General features: G+C 39.4%; 1 pseudogene; it reads right to left on the bottom strand.

The window, feature by feature from the left end:
* Nucleotides 1-9,196: 9,196 nt before the first annotated feature.
* On the bottom strand, nucleotides 9,197-11,430 carry LOC137284023 (transcriptional regulator QRICH1-like; annotated as a pseudogene).
* Nucleotides 11,431-14,707: the final 3,277 nt, after the last annotated feature.

The raw sequence follows: 14,707 nt of genomic DNA, 5'->3' as shown, positions 1-14,707 counted from the left end.
AATAGGTTCAAAACAGTTGGTGATACTGCAAAGAGGACAAATGACTGCCTTAATGCAGGTTTAACGTACCCTTTGCAGATGGGCAGCAACAAATGTAAGAAAGACTTGAACATGGTCGTTTTTGAACATGGTCGTTTTGACCAAAGACAAGTGTTGAATTGACGTCGGCCCTTCAATATTACTGACCATCCAACAGCTGTTTCTGAGAAATGTGTGTGTTCCAGTGATCCCCGAGACTGCCTTGCAGTGCATGGTGGATATACACAATATTGACTGCAAGTGCCCCCCTCCTTTGTTTGATGCTGTTGCGTCGCTGACATTGTTGTTGATTGGACATGTTCTGATTAAGTTATCCACAGATGTTTATTTAAAACAAATGGGCCAGTTACAACTATATATGTTAACATTTGAGTGAGTAAATAAAGTATGAATGTCAAATTCCATTTTTAATGGCTTTCAGTACATTACCAGTTATTATGTAACCGGATCACTCAGTTTAATGAGTTCATTGTCTATTTGATCATGTTGATTGACCTGAAAGTCACTTGGAATGGGGTAGACCTATACCCATAGAAACAGAGCTTCAAATCTAAACTGGTTATTCCGAATGAATTCCATTTCAGAATTTAGGATATGACAGCATTCTAACAGGTTATTCATACCATACTGTAAATGTGATTTTATATTGGAGAAAGCAATTATTGGAGACGTTTATACAGTAATGAGGTGTTTGCTACATGAGCTGATGGACACTACATATTGAGACCCATGTTGAAAACTACTTGAAAAGATTATACAAAACATTCCAAAGGCCGAAGTGACCAACATGCACCTAATGGGGACACACCTATTGCACAGATGAGCTAATACCATAACCCCTAACAAGTGAACGCACATAATAACAGATTAGTTGATCCCATCGCATTTATAGTACTACAGTTTTACGATGAATGGGGAATTAAATGTGCTACTAGTTACAAAACAGGTGTCAGGTAAAGTCGACATGTGGAAATGTCCAGTGGGAAATTGTCCTACTGGGGAAATTTCCTACACTCACTGGCTAGAATTGGTCTTCAGCAATCCCTTCTTTCCAAAAAAGACAACTATGCTTGTAGTAAGTGACAACTAACAGGATCAGGTGGTGAGGCACGCTTACTTGGTTGACCCGTCTTCGGTTCATCCCAACTGAACTCATGCTTAATGTTGTAATAATATACATATAGAATTGCTTAATGTTGTAATAATATACATATATAGAATTGCTAAGTAATATACATGCTAGAAGAATGAGTTAATACAAATATTAAATATCACTTGGTGTTATTCCAGTTGATAATAACATTTAAAGTATTAACATTCCATATTTAGGAAGAATGTGTTTGAAGATGAACATATCTACAAATATTGCACTCACCATTACCGCAGCTGGGTACTATCTGTTGGAGGTACCTTTAAACACATGACACCCGCTACACAAAACCTTTATACAGATTAAAAACACAAACACAAAAACTACGCTTATTAAACCGGAATTCTGATGTTGCCCAGGACACTGTGTGATTGACACAACTTTACAGTGCAGATACCGACTGACCACAAAAAACTTTGTAATGTTAGACGCGAGATGTGGCGGTTGAGGTGAATTGCCTCCCTTGGAGATACTACAGTCGAGAAAGCGAACACGCCACCGCGGTCTCTGAACGAGAGTGAAATAGCGACGACCGTGGCAATATGGCAATATACACGACGTCGTGTATATAATGCTCTTATATACACAAGACAATGTCGTGTATATAAGTCTGTTATATGCACGACGGTCCTTTTATCGTTTATATAATGCGTTCATTCACACGAAAACTAATGTAAGTTTATGTTAACCTTAGGATATATTTGTGAGAAATTTTAAGTGGTAAAATAATTCCATAATGACATTAATTTACAAAAGAGAACTTTTTTGCGAAACACCCGGTGTGGATTCAAAATCTGTATCTTTAAAGATGAAGTTAGGCTACAAATGTTATTTGTAGATATATTTGTAATATAATTTTGTACTTTCTACTGCGGTCGTTGTTACAATTTATTCATAGTACGAGGGAACAGGTCAAAATGGCCACACGAGACATATCGGATATCAGTTGCCAGGATTATAAAGAAATTAATTTCACAGACCTATTTCTAGCTGCGAATTTATGAATTTTCAAATAAAATCGAACACAAATTAAATTCATCAAACGGGCGTACCGGTTTTATTTTCCATATATTTGTACATGCGCATACATTTATAGAAATATGTCTTTGTAGCAAACAACATTTTATTCTCGTAAATATTCAATGTTGAATTCGTCCTTGGGAAGATAAAGCTCTGCAGGGTAGCAGGTGACCAGAAATGTGTTTGGAGGTAGTAGTGGCTACCTCGATATATATGCGTTAGAAAATCAAACTTTACAAAGTAGTGTGCTCGCTCTCGTTCGGTAAATACCAGTTAGTTAACATTTAGGCACCGTGTCGTAAACATAGTATGACATGGGCACTCATGTTATATCCTCTATATCATCAAAAAACTGTGTTCCACAGGAGATATCTTGTGTAAGATCTAATTGGAGATATCGTCTTGGGGGTAGATTTTGTACAATGCCCTGACATTGCTATATGACGTCACGAACGTGATGACCACAATGGTAGTTGAGTGTTGAGAGATGAAACTATTTCTTTGACAATCAATGAAGAATGAACTTTTATGATAAATTGAATCTCACCCTCGTGTCTAGTGATATCATTTTTATCAACACACGTTGATAAAAGTAAACATATCCTCTGCAAGCATCGGATATTTGTAACTTTATCAAGTTGTATTGATATAATTGGTATCAGCAGACACCTGGGTGAGATTCTCTATACATCAAAAATTATATCTTGGTGTACTGTAAATTGATTCATACAAAAGGAAAGTATTCCAATTTTCGAAATAACACACAGCACGCGTAAAGAAACCACAAGAAGTAGATGTGTAGATATGTTTATGTCATTCTGGTAATGCAACAACAAAAAATCAATGTCAAGAATTATTGTGATTATTATCACTTAAGAAAATAAAAGCAACCATGCCATAAATTTAAAGGTAACGGGCCTTCACAGACTGTGTGCATGTCCTTCGAACCCATTTCATCATTGCTACTCCAGTGACATACAGAACGAGAATATTGAAAAAAATAATAAATATTGACGGTAAGTTAACTTGGTACTCGCGTAACTGATTTTGCAAACTATTCTTACAGAATTTAGCACAGTATGAGCATTCCGCTAAAAACTGTCAGTGAAAGCGATTGATAACTTGTGGGAAAATACGGGGAAGACAACGCCTTAAAGTAAACCTAAATGACACCAACGCTAGGCCTCCGGCGGTACAAAGGCCTGAAACCAGTTTAAATGAATCTACCAATCACAGCGCGTCTTGCAAAGCGGGGATGGAAATTATCCATTCGTGTATATTGTACCACAATATACACGACTTCATGTGTATAGACGATTCGTAAACACGAGGCTGTGGCTATATACACGACATCGTGTATATAATGCTCTTATATACACGACAAAACAATGTCGTGTATATAAGTCTGTTATATGCACGACGGTCCTTTCATATAATGCTGCCATTCACACTGCAATTAAATAATTTAATATATGGTAGCATAATAATTGATAATGAAGAAGTTTTTTTTGCGTCACTACCAGTACCAGTGTAGACTCAAATTTCTGTCATAACATTGAAGTTATGGTACCAATGCTGTGTAGATATATTTTTGGGGCTTTTTATCAGACTTTGTGAAATGAATATAATTATTACGAATCTTGCATGCAGATATATTTTGTGCTGCGAATTTTTTAATTTATAAATAAAATCGAACACAAACTAAGTTCATTCAATGATCGTACAAGTGTTATGTTCAACATATTTGTACATGCTCATATATTGAGCATATCTGTAACAAAAAATTATTTTCCGTAAGTATTAAATGTAGTATTTTCCCTTAGGAAGGCAATAAGCTCTGCAAGGCAGCTGGTCAGCAGTTACATATGTCTGGAGATGAAACGCTACAAAGCAGCGGTTACCCCTGTATATGTCAGATGACAAAGTACACACCTGGTGGGAACTAAGTAATAAATTAATGAATATGTAATAAGGAATATACCACCCTGAAACCACAATAAGCTTGTGATTGTGTATGTGAGCGCGTGATTATCCGAATGAGTGAGGAAGAGCATTATTGTGTGCATGCGTGCGTCAACGTGGTTATAACTTCCATGTGATTGTTTTCTCTTATTTTATTGTAAAGCTGTGATATTCTGACATTTTAGTGTCTCACGGGCCATACAGCCCGAGTGCTTATATATTTAATGTATAACTTTCAAAAACAGTTTCTCTATGGAGAAAGGTACCATTCCCCATGTCTGTGTTAGGAGAAAAAAATCTACAAGGCAGCAATTTCCTTTGAGTGTGTTTGGGGACATACCCCTACCAAACACAGGGTAAATGCGAGTGTTAAGAGATAAAACCACACTAGGCAGCTGACGTCTCTAAATGTATCAGGCGATAAACTCTACAAAGCCGCAGATGCCCCTGTTTATTTTAGGAGAAATGAGTAACCATGGCAACGATTACATCAAGCGGGTATCAGTGCATATTAGGAGACAAATTCTACTACGCAGCGGGTACTTGTGTGTATTAGGAGATAAACCTACAACGCAACAGGTACATGTGTGTATGAGGAGTTAAGTCTACAAGGATGCAGGAATCTGCGTGTTAGGATATATACCACCCAAGGAAGCTGGTACTTGTGTGTCTCAGGATATAAACTCTTCAAGGCAGCGGGTACCTGTGTGTATTAGGAGATAAACTCTACAACGCAGCGGGTGCATGTGTGTATTAAGAGAGAAACTCTATAACACAGGATGACAAGTATCCGACATATTTTATTCCAAATAAGTCTTAATATGTCACGAAATACACCTATACAATATGACAATATTCTAATAGAAGACACGAATGCAGTACAGGTGGGACAACAAACATACAGTATGGTTCAAAATTATTGAGAATAGCTAAAGCATTTCATATTATTAAACGAGAACAAATCAGATAAAATTGAATGTATTGTGAAAGTGAACTGACCTTTTCATGTTGTGTAGGTAACAATTTAATATTTTATCAAGTCTGCTTGAGCTTCACGGCACAGTCTAAGACGGGTAGGCATACTTCCTATCAGAGAGGTTAGTGTCTCGTGAGTTATGCTGTCCCAGTATCGGACCACTTCTCTCTTCATGTCTTCAATTTTTGTCAACCCCTTTTGATTCACACATTCCTTCATCATCCCCCAAATGTTCTCAATGGGATTTAAGTCAGGACTATATGCAGGAAATGGTAATGCAGTCACATTTTTCTCCTGAAACCACTGCTTGGCATGTTTTGCGGTGTGTCTAGGATCATTATCTTGCTGCAAAATCCAGTCATTTCCATAAAACACATGTGCACTTGGAAGGAGAAAATTATCTAATATGTTAGTGTAGCGTTGACTTGTCAGATTTCCCTCAAACACACACAGCGGGGTCGTTCCTAATAAGGATATCCCCCCCATACATGAAACTTTGGGCTGTATTTAGGTCGTCGATACAACGGTGCTGACGCAGACTTTGTCCATATTTTCACATTATTGGGATATACCCATATTGCGCTTTCATCAGTAAAAATCACATTTTCCCAGTCAAAGTTTTCATGTACCAAACACCACTCAACACGCCTGTCTTTATGTTCTTGTTTCATGAGAGGAGAAGGAATTCCAGTCTTTTTCTCCCATTCAAGATCAATCAAATTTCTTCTAACTGTAGATATTGATACAACTGTTGATCCCCTTTCTATCATTTCATACCTGATGTTGGAGATGCTTGCCCTTTGCTTTTTAGACGCTAAAATTCCCAGCCGGACGCGATCTGAGAAGTCCAATTTTCTGGGTCTCCCTGCTCCATTCTGGTGCCCAAAATCCTTTCCCTCTTTAAAATTCTTCCTATTCCTATACACAGTAGAAAGAGGAGTTCCTGTTCTCTCTGCCAATGTATTTACATCATCAATTCCTTGATTACACAACTCAAAAATCAACCTTCTTTTATCTTCAGCAGACATTGTTGACAGTGCTGAGGAAAATGACGTCTGCTACAAATTCAGGGGAGGTAACTCTAATTGTACTATACTCAGTAGGCCAAGATGAGTTACCTCCCTTATACCATTACTTAGTTTTAAGTATCAGTGAATCAGTTGAGGTGTTAGGATAGCTCAAAGTAAGAAGAAAAATTCTCAATAATTATGAACCAGACTATATATGCGGAATGACACTCATACAGGTGGGACAACGCCTGTGCAGCTGGAACAACACCGACACAGGTACGACAACACCGATCGAGGTGGAATAACACCCATGCAGCTGGGACAACACTCATACAGGTGTGACAACACCGACACAGGTAGGATAAGACCCATATAAGTGGAATGATGCTCATGCAGGTGGAATAACACTGATATAGCTGCGACACTCATACTGGTAGAATGCTCGTGCAGGTGGAATATCATCAGGTGGAATGACACTCATGCAGGTGGGACAGCACCGATACAGGTGAAATGACATACAAGTGGAATATCATACTGGCGGAATGTCGCTCATATAGCTAGAATATCATACAGGTGAAATGACAGTGAAATGAGTTCAATCATATAAGATTCATGACGTGTCTACGGTGTGATTTCAGTGATATCCCGACTGTATTTGAACATTTGCAAAGGTATATCGTTGTTTACACCTTCGCATATTTCATGGTCTGCAAACGCGTCGCGATATAACAAAATTACGTTTGAAAACCATCATACACAGTAGGGTTATCACCAGCACCAAATAATAATAGAGCTACATGCATGTCTACGTTCTGAGAAACAAATGTTCTGTAGTCACAGATTGTATATAAAACATCTAGTCATTCACCAGTAACGAATGTAAACAAGACGGGGTTCATACTATGGAGCAAAGTGGACACATGTATCGGCCTTTCGGTTGCTCCAGCACAAACGAAATGGCACCGACGGTCACAACCACCGCAGAGGACCCACTGATGTTTCTTTTGCCTATATGGGGGATCACTACAAAATGGTAGGTCGCAAAGAGTGTCTCCATTGTCCTTCATTTTCTCCACAAATGTAGCAGCTGCAATTCCCCTGAAGTACTCGCAGTGACACTGTCGGAATACACAACACGACATGCCACTGAGTACCGTCACAGCATTCTGAAGCATATTGACAAATAATCAAGGTGTGTTTCAAGATTCCACTCATTTTAGTTTGCCCACTTCACATAAGATATTACTCTGTTCATTAAATGTGTACTGATTTATAGATAGACTTCTCAGTGGATGTATCAAGAGTGTTTTTATTGCAGCTGTTTTCTCTATTGCAGCGCTTTTTTGTTCTTGTATTTATTGGTTTTTTTTTCAGGAACCTCTTTACCATGAGAACAAATACGCCACAGCTACTTCCATCCGCCTGTAGGCTACGGGGCACTTCTTTTTCTCTCCAGCATGCATCCCCGGGATATCGTTTTTTTTTTCATGAACTCCCTGTAATATATATATTTTGAAAGGTATGCATAATGTAGACACAGTAGCGTTTCACATTCAGTACATTTAGGATGATATATATTTTTGTATAAAACACATAAATGATTGCTGTGGGCAAAATATCAGGAACTGGACATGACATGCCCCTAAATGTAATGTGATTTGTGCCCTGTCCACATATTGGTTGTGTTCAACAGACTGTTCCCAATTGCAAGAACATAGCCTGGTACAGATATGGCAAATGTCCGAGGCATTAAGCTCAACAGCAAAACTGTATCTGTTTTTTTTTAATATGCATGTACAACACATATGAGTAAAGAGGTACACCTCTGCGGAATCACGGCACTATATTAATTTTGATTGATTAGATTAGATGATTAGTTTGGCAAATAGAAAGAATATTAGGTAAGTGGACACCTATTAAATGTCAGAAACCTAAAAAAAGTTGCCTGACGACTATAGTCATCACAAATAGTTGACGAATAATTGACGAGTGACATTGGCGTAGTCGTAAGTATCGGATACTGTTGGGTCCGTCTTGTCGAATTGAGGCTTCACTAGCAATTAAATGTCGACTTCACTCGCAATCCATCGTGGAAAAGTTAAGTACCGACGTGTTCAGCCTGACCAGCTTTACCCAACGAAGATAATGGCCGTTATGTCATTGTGACAGGTATATACCATATTGTGTATAGAACGGCAGTGTACGGGGAGGCAGGAACCTTCACAGATATACTTATGTCACGTTGTAAGTTAGGCCATTTTAGGTCGATGTAACGGAAGAGGTCAGATTGTTAGTACTTACCGCCAGTGTGAAATGTATCTTGTACCTCTCACTGTTGACTTTATGGAATCCAGAATACTTATATCATGCGTCCTCATATTGGCAACCATAGGTATCCAGTGGTGACTAGTGCAGATCGACAGAAGGACCTAGTGGTATTCTGCAAGTGGTACCTATATCAAAGTCAAAACTCATTACTGTCAGAGCATTTATTTACCACCTTTATATAATCTCAGGTGAATTTCATAACTGCAAAAGTTACATGTAAAACGACGACATATGCCAGATGATACTTACCTGATTGAAAAAAAACAGAACGTTGAGCAGACTTAAAAAGAAAACTGTTTCTTTTAATACACCAAGACTATGTCAAGTTATCCATTCTCCGTTAAATTGCAACATGATTTGAATGCCGATAGCGTTGACAGACATAACAAGGACAGCTCATCCTTCTCTAATTGTCATAGTTAAAACAAAGTTACGTGAACGTTCTTGACATTTGAATAGATGTAGTCATTTTGCTGACTCTCCAATAGTTTGAGTATAAATATCAAATCATCCCATAGTTTTCCTAGAATGGTTACCCTCCCATAGTTCAAGAAGAGCGATGACCCTCCCATAATACAGCAGGATTTGCACAAAATTATGTTGTGACAAATTCCCGGACGACCTTACACCAGTAAATGCGTTTTATGTTCTCAACTGTCTTAATAAATAACATTAGATTATGTCATGGCCGGCATAACGTTTATTCTCAACTCAGAATGTCAGCGACAAGACAACACCGTCCCTCAGAACAAGTTTCAAATCACGTTCCTTTTCCGAAGCAGTGCCGTCATCACTCTTGTTGGTGGTGGTCAAAACTGGTGCAGCTGTTGGTGACGGTGCCGTGTCTGTCTCAGTAGGCCTTCTGACTGTCGACAGAGCCGCGCATGTACGTTTACTGGACTTCCTCTGAATGACGCCATCTAGGCGGGCTTCCATCTCTGCTGAGGTCCTCTGCAGTAAAGGAATGAATTATAGGTTATGGAAATAGTTCCCTTGAGATTTTTCTTATGCGCACACGGAACGATTTTCATTCTTTATATTTCGGAAAAGCAAACAATACAAACAACATTCAAATGTATCAGCTAGCCATACCTTGTAGCTTCGGATTGCCAGAGACTTGTGTCCTGTCCTCTCAACTATCAGCTGCTCGTCTAGGCCAGAATCATAGAGACGTGTTGCTGTAGTCACCCTCAGTGAATGATTTGAATAAAATCCACCAAATCTTGCCATTTTACACAGTCGTCCGACAGTGCCTCTCAAAGGGTGCAACCGAACCGGAATATCAGCATACCATGCATCTTCTCGAATAAATTTCAGGGGCCTCAAGTAAAATGCGGTGCACTTTCCGTCTTTAGGTCTAAAAATAGGATTAATTTTCAAATGTAATTACTATAAATACACGTTTCCAAAGTGTGAAACATAGTATAGTTAAAGTGATTAATGATACTGTCCCTTGCATAGGTTTAAGCATCTCATTTTAATTATGCGTAAGTGAGTGAGTCTACTTTTACGTCGCACTCAACAATATTGTAGCGTCATGGCGGCGGTCTGTAAATAATCGAGTCTGGACAAACAAGTGATCAGTAACATGAGCAATTGGAATTAATTTACGATTATGTGTGTCAAACAAGTCAGCGAGTCTGAACACTCGACCCGTTAGTCGCTTCTTACTAGCAAACAAGGATAAGATGGACCGTAGCAGAAAGAGTTTTACGAGAAGCAGGCGCTGTATACGGCAATGACTAAACCCATTTACTTTGTAAAAGGTAGAGCAGATGAAACTGATTCTGCGCGTAGCTCATAAGACTCCGACGTCTATACAAACTATGAAGATATATCAGGAAGCATATTTTCCTGCCAAATCCATTGATAGCTCACCTGAGTGACATGTATTTTTCATAAAGCCGGACAAGGCATCTGTTTAGACGCTCTAAATTCTGGGAGACGTAGACACATTTTCTTTCACACTTTCGATGTTTTAAGCCACCTCTGTTGGTTTTGGATACATCCTCCATGTATCTGAGACTTTTTGACCCATCTACACCTACTGTTATTTCGAACTGTGAGTTTGGACCCGTTCTGAGATACCTATGCTCATCGCCTTCTCTAAGAGCACAATTGAGGCCACTGAGGTACACCATTGTATCTAATAGCTGTTGTGGGCTGCGCTCCCCTAAGATCTCCTTCTCCCACAACACGTCCTCCTGATCTACACTGATCACTTCAGCCTGTCTTTTCTCTATTCCAATTCCCAGTTTAGCCAGCGGCTTCATTCTTGCATCTATCACAGACCTTAATCCCTGAAAGAAGTGAGACTCGAAAAGGTTTAAATGCGTCCATTTGTTCTGATGTAATACTGCAGAGAAGAGACAATTTCGTAAAGCGTATTTCCACGATATTCCTCGCCCTTCTGATTTCTGACCTCAGCTATGAAAAACATCAAGGTTTTATTTAGTTCACATTCCTTCTGAGCCAGTGGTTCAATGTCAGGGTTTAAATAAATATCCTCTCCTGCCCCTCTTACGCCGTTCTCTCACCCACTCTTGATACAAACGAAGTGCCCACTTACTCTTGCTTTCAGTATTCGAAATGTCAAAATCTGATGCTGGCTGGCCAAACCTTGCTGAAATAATATCTACGCTAAGTTCTGGAGTTTCAGGTGTCGAAGGTTCTTTTAATGACGTCACTTGCGGGGGAGGGTTACGGGGCAACATATTAAAAAGGTTGGATTCAATTTCTTGGCTTGCTTTGTACAAATCAGTATCGGAACCAGAAGAACAACCTTCAAGATCAACCGGTTCACATTTTCCCACATCAAAGTTTGGAAGTGCATTATAATCACAATAAGAATTTAATAACATCTCAAAATCTGAATTAACGTCAACCTCAAAAGTGTCTGTGAAACGGTGTTGTGTAACAAACACGTCGATGTCGGAATCACTCATACCGCATAAACTGTTTGAGAGGCATTCTAGAAGTTGCTGAGATAAAGATGACAAGAATTTTTATGGATGATCAACTTCTTTATTGCAGGGTAGCGACGTTTCGGTATAGATTCTTATACCGTTTTCAAGCGTGTGGGGAATGGCAGGGGGAGTACAATATATATACAGCAGAGATGAGCATGTGATGACAATACAACAATAACAGGATTAACAATAACTATTTGAGGTAACAATACATTAGAGAAGTGTTGAGGTAAGCTGATAAAGGACTGAAGCCAGCGGGTGAGTTGACAGAAGCCAGAGTGAGATGAGTGGATTAATTGGTGGAAGCCAGGGTGAGTTGAGTGGATAAATTGAGACTGGGGGCCAGAGTGGGTTGATTAATTAGTGTTAATGATGCAGTTGAATGCCGGAGAGACAAAGACGCCTTGATCCCTGTTGATTGTTGGATTGTGTCTGCGGATTTGTACTGCTTCAGCAAGTTTGCGTTGTTTGAAGTCATGTTTGTTGCTAGCAAGTGTTGTGACAGTGTCCCAGTTGATGTTGTGGTCAGGGAATTTGGTGATGTGTTCCGAAATGGCTGATTTTGTGTCACCTTTGTTTGTGGAGGTTTTGTGTTCTTTGATGCGTATGTTGAGTGGTCTGGATGTTTCCCCAATGTAGTTGCTGCCGCAGCTGCAGCTGATGTTGTAGATGACGCCTTTAGGGTGTTGTTGTTGTGTACTGTGTTTCCTACCGTTGGCCTTAATGATTGTTTTGAGGGGTGTTCCTGTTGTAAAGTAGGTGTCAATGCCTGCTTGTTGCTTGAGTAGGCGACTGATGTGGTGTGATGTTTTGCCGGTGTATGGTAGTGAGATGCGTATGGGAGCGGGATCAGGCTTGGTAGTAGTGGGTTTGGGAGGTGGGTTGACAGTGGAGTTAATGACACGGTTAACAAGTTGGGGAGGGTAGTTGTTTAGTTGAGTGAAGACATGCTTGAGATGGTTTAGTTCGGGTTGAGGAGAGACAGAGGATAGGTTTAGGGCACGGCGGGTGAGGGTAGAGATGATGCCCGTTTTAGTTCGGAGTGAGTGGTTTGAGTCAAAGTGGAGGTATTGGTCAGTGTGAATGGGTTTACGATAGACAGAGGTTTGGATGGTGTTGTCAGTAGTGCGGGTGACGAGAACGTCAAGGAAGGGGAGTTGTGAGTTGCTTTCAGTCTCAAACGTGAACTGAATGCGGGGGTGTTGCTGGTTAAGGTGCTGAAGGAGAGCGGAGGGGTCGTTAGCTTGGGGCAGAATGACAAAGGTGTCGTCAACCTTCCTGAACCAGCAAAACGTGAATATATAACCCCCGCCCTCCCATAGTTGACCACGTTTATTTGCGTGTTTTAACGACACGTTTGGTCATGGCCATGTACAGCTAGAACAGTCCCCCATTAGTTTGGTTCGTGAATATCACAAGAACATTGGTTTGAGTTATACGCTTTATCGAACTTTGTTTTAAGTAGGAAAAAGTCCTCAACCTCGCTACTATTTTCGCACGTGAAACCTGTCTCGGCCTAACGGGGTCGAACAAGCTTCACGTGCGAAAATAATAGCGAGGTTTTGGACATTCTCCTATACATAATGCTATACATTACTATTTCTCCACATGCAATTAATACATGTAATTATAACAAAATTCATTCATCTATTTAAAGGGATTCAGCACGAACACATTTGTGGTAACAGCGTGTGCGTGCATGGTGGGCGAGCTGGATGAGGCACCAGGCTCGTTATCTAGCAAGTTTGAGGTGTCGGTATCGAGCCCAACTATACTGACGCTTTAAGTGATGTCACAACCCCTAGTGTACAGTACACGACCCTGTACGCTTAAAAGAATACAAGAATCCGGTGGCAGATGAAATACGTGCAAACACTTAGTTACGGGTACAGGAATGCGCAGTAAAATTGGACAAAGTACTGTATGCGTCCCGCGGCTGATATATGCTGATATATAGCAATTGTAGCATTATTGTGTCAGCTCATTCTATACTTGCTTGTATCTCTATATTTTAAAATGGGAGCGACGTTCGTCCATTCATGACTTGTATATTTTCATGAATAAAATATGTTTAAAGAAACGATGCAATGCGCCCGCCCCTAACCCCCAGACACAATACATATTATGAAACTGTGAAAATATAGACTTGCCACATATTTTACACTTGCATGAGTTTTCTTGGACATATTTATGTATTTTTGGGTCTGTGTGACAGATTATGGATAGCTTATACGTACTACTTACCTTCTATAATCAATACTCTGGTGTTGTACAAGATACCTACTGCAGCGGATACCTTTGTATTACACCAGCTTAGGCTGCATAAAATTAATTAAACGTTTCTCGGGCACATGTTTTTCAAACGTGACGAGGGCGGTTGGACCTTGTTTTTTAATTTTTGATAGAAAAAAAGTGACGAGGGAGGGAAACATTTTTATTTTTTCTCTCTCAGAAATACCGCTTGGAAAGTTTAGCACATGTTAATGAGTTGTAGATTCAGTCAAACTCGTTCTTACAGACACTGATTCTTATAGTGGACAAATGTATGAAGGGGACGAGGCAAAGTCAAACTTATTATTTTTAAAATGACAATAAAAACATGTTATGCTCACAAATAATATTTCACTTTTTTTTATATAGCCTTAAAACATGAACATGTCTGGTTCAGTGCCTATCTAATGCCCAAACTGATACCAATGGATCAGTCCAGAGTAATCAATTAGACAAATGGTTATGTTTATTAAGTATATTTATTACAAGTCCAAAAGAGATATAAGATGAAAGTAAGTAATAAATAGTAAATAATATATATGGTACTATGTTCATCATGACCATTCGTGACATATTAAGCACAGCGTTTCCACAGAATTTACAAACAAAATATTTGTATCTCTAGCATGTACTACTTATGGCCGTTATCATTGTAACTGATCGTGTACATTCTTGACACTTTCAGCACTGGATGTATATGTAAGTCTGATACAGGAGTTGACCCCTTCATCTTGTGAGGAGATTTTCAAAGGTAAACATATCATGGATTTGAATGAATAATGGCGGTTATGTCTGCTTACGGTTTGGTGAAATTGCATTAAAGTACAAGTATAAACAGCAGCACTTTCAAAATTTAATAGTGCGTGCTGATAAGGCGGAGGCATGTTCTACTTTATTCTGAGAAATGTATGCGTGTAATATGCGTCTCTCTCTCTCTCTCTCTCTCTCTCTCGTTTTTGAGGCTGAGTGAACTTGGCGTTCC

This window comes from Haliotis asinina, chromosome 5, assembly GCF_037392515.1.
Source record: "Haliotis asinina isolate JCU_RB_2024 chromosome 5, JCU_Hal_asi_v2, whole genome shotgun sequence".
Taxonomy (NCBI): domain Eukaryota; kingdom Metazoa; phylum Mollusca; class Gastropoda; order Lepetellida; family Haliotidae; genus Haliotis; species Haliotis asinina.
Note: the sequence above shows the minus strand (reverse complement) of the source record. Positions and strands in the feature narration are given on the sequence as shown.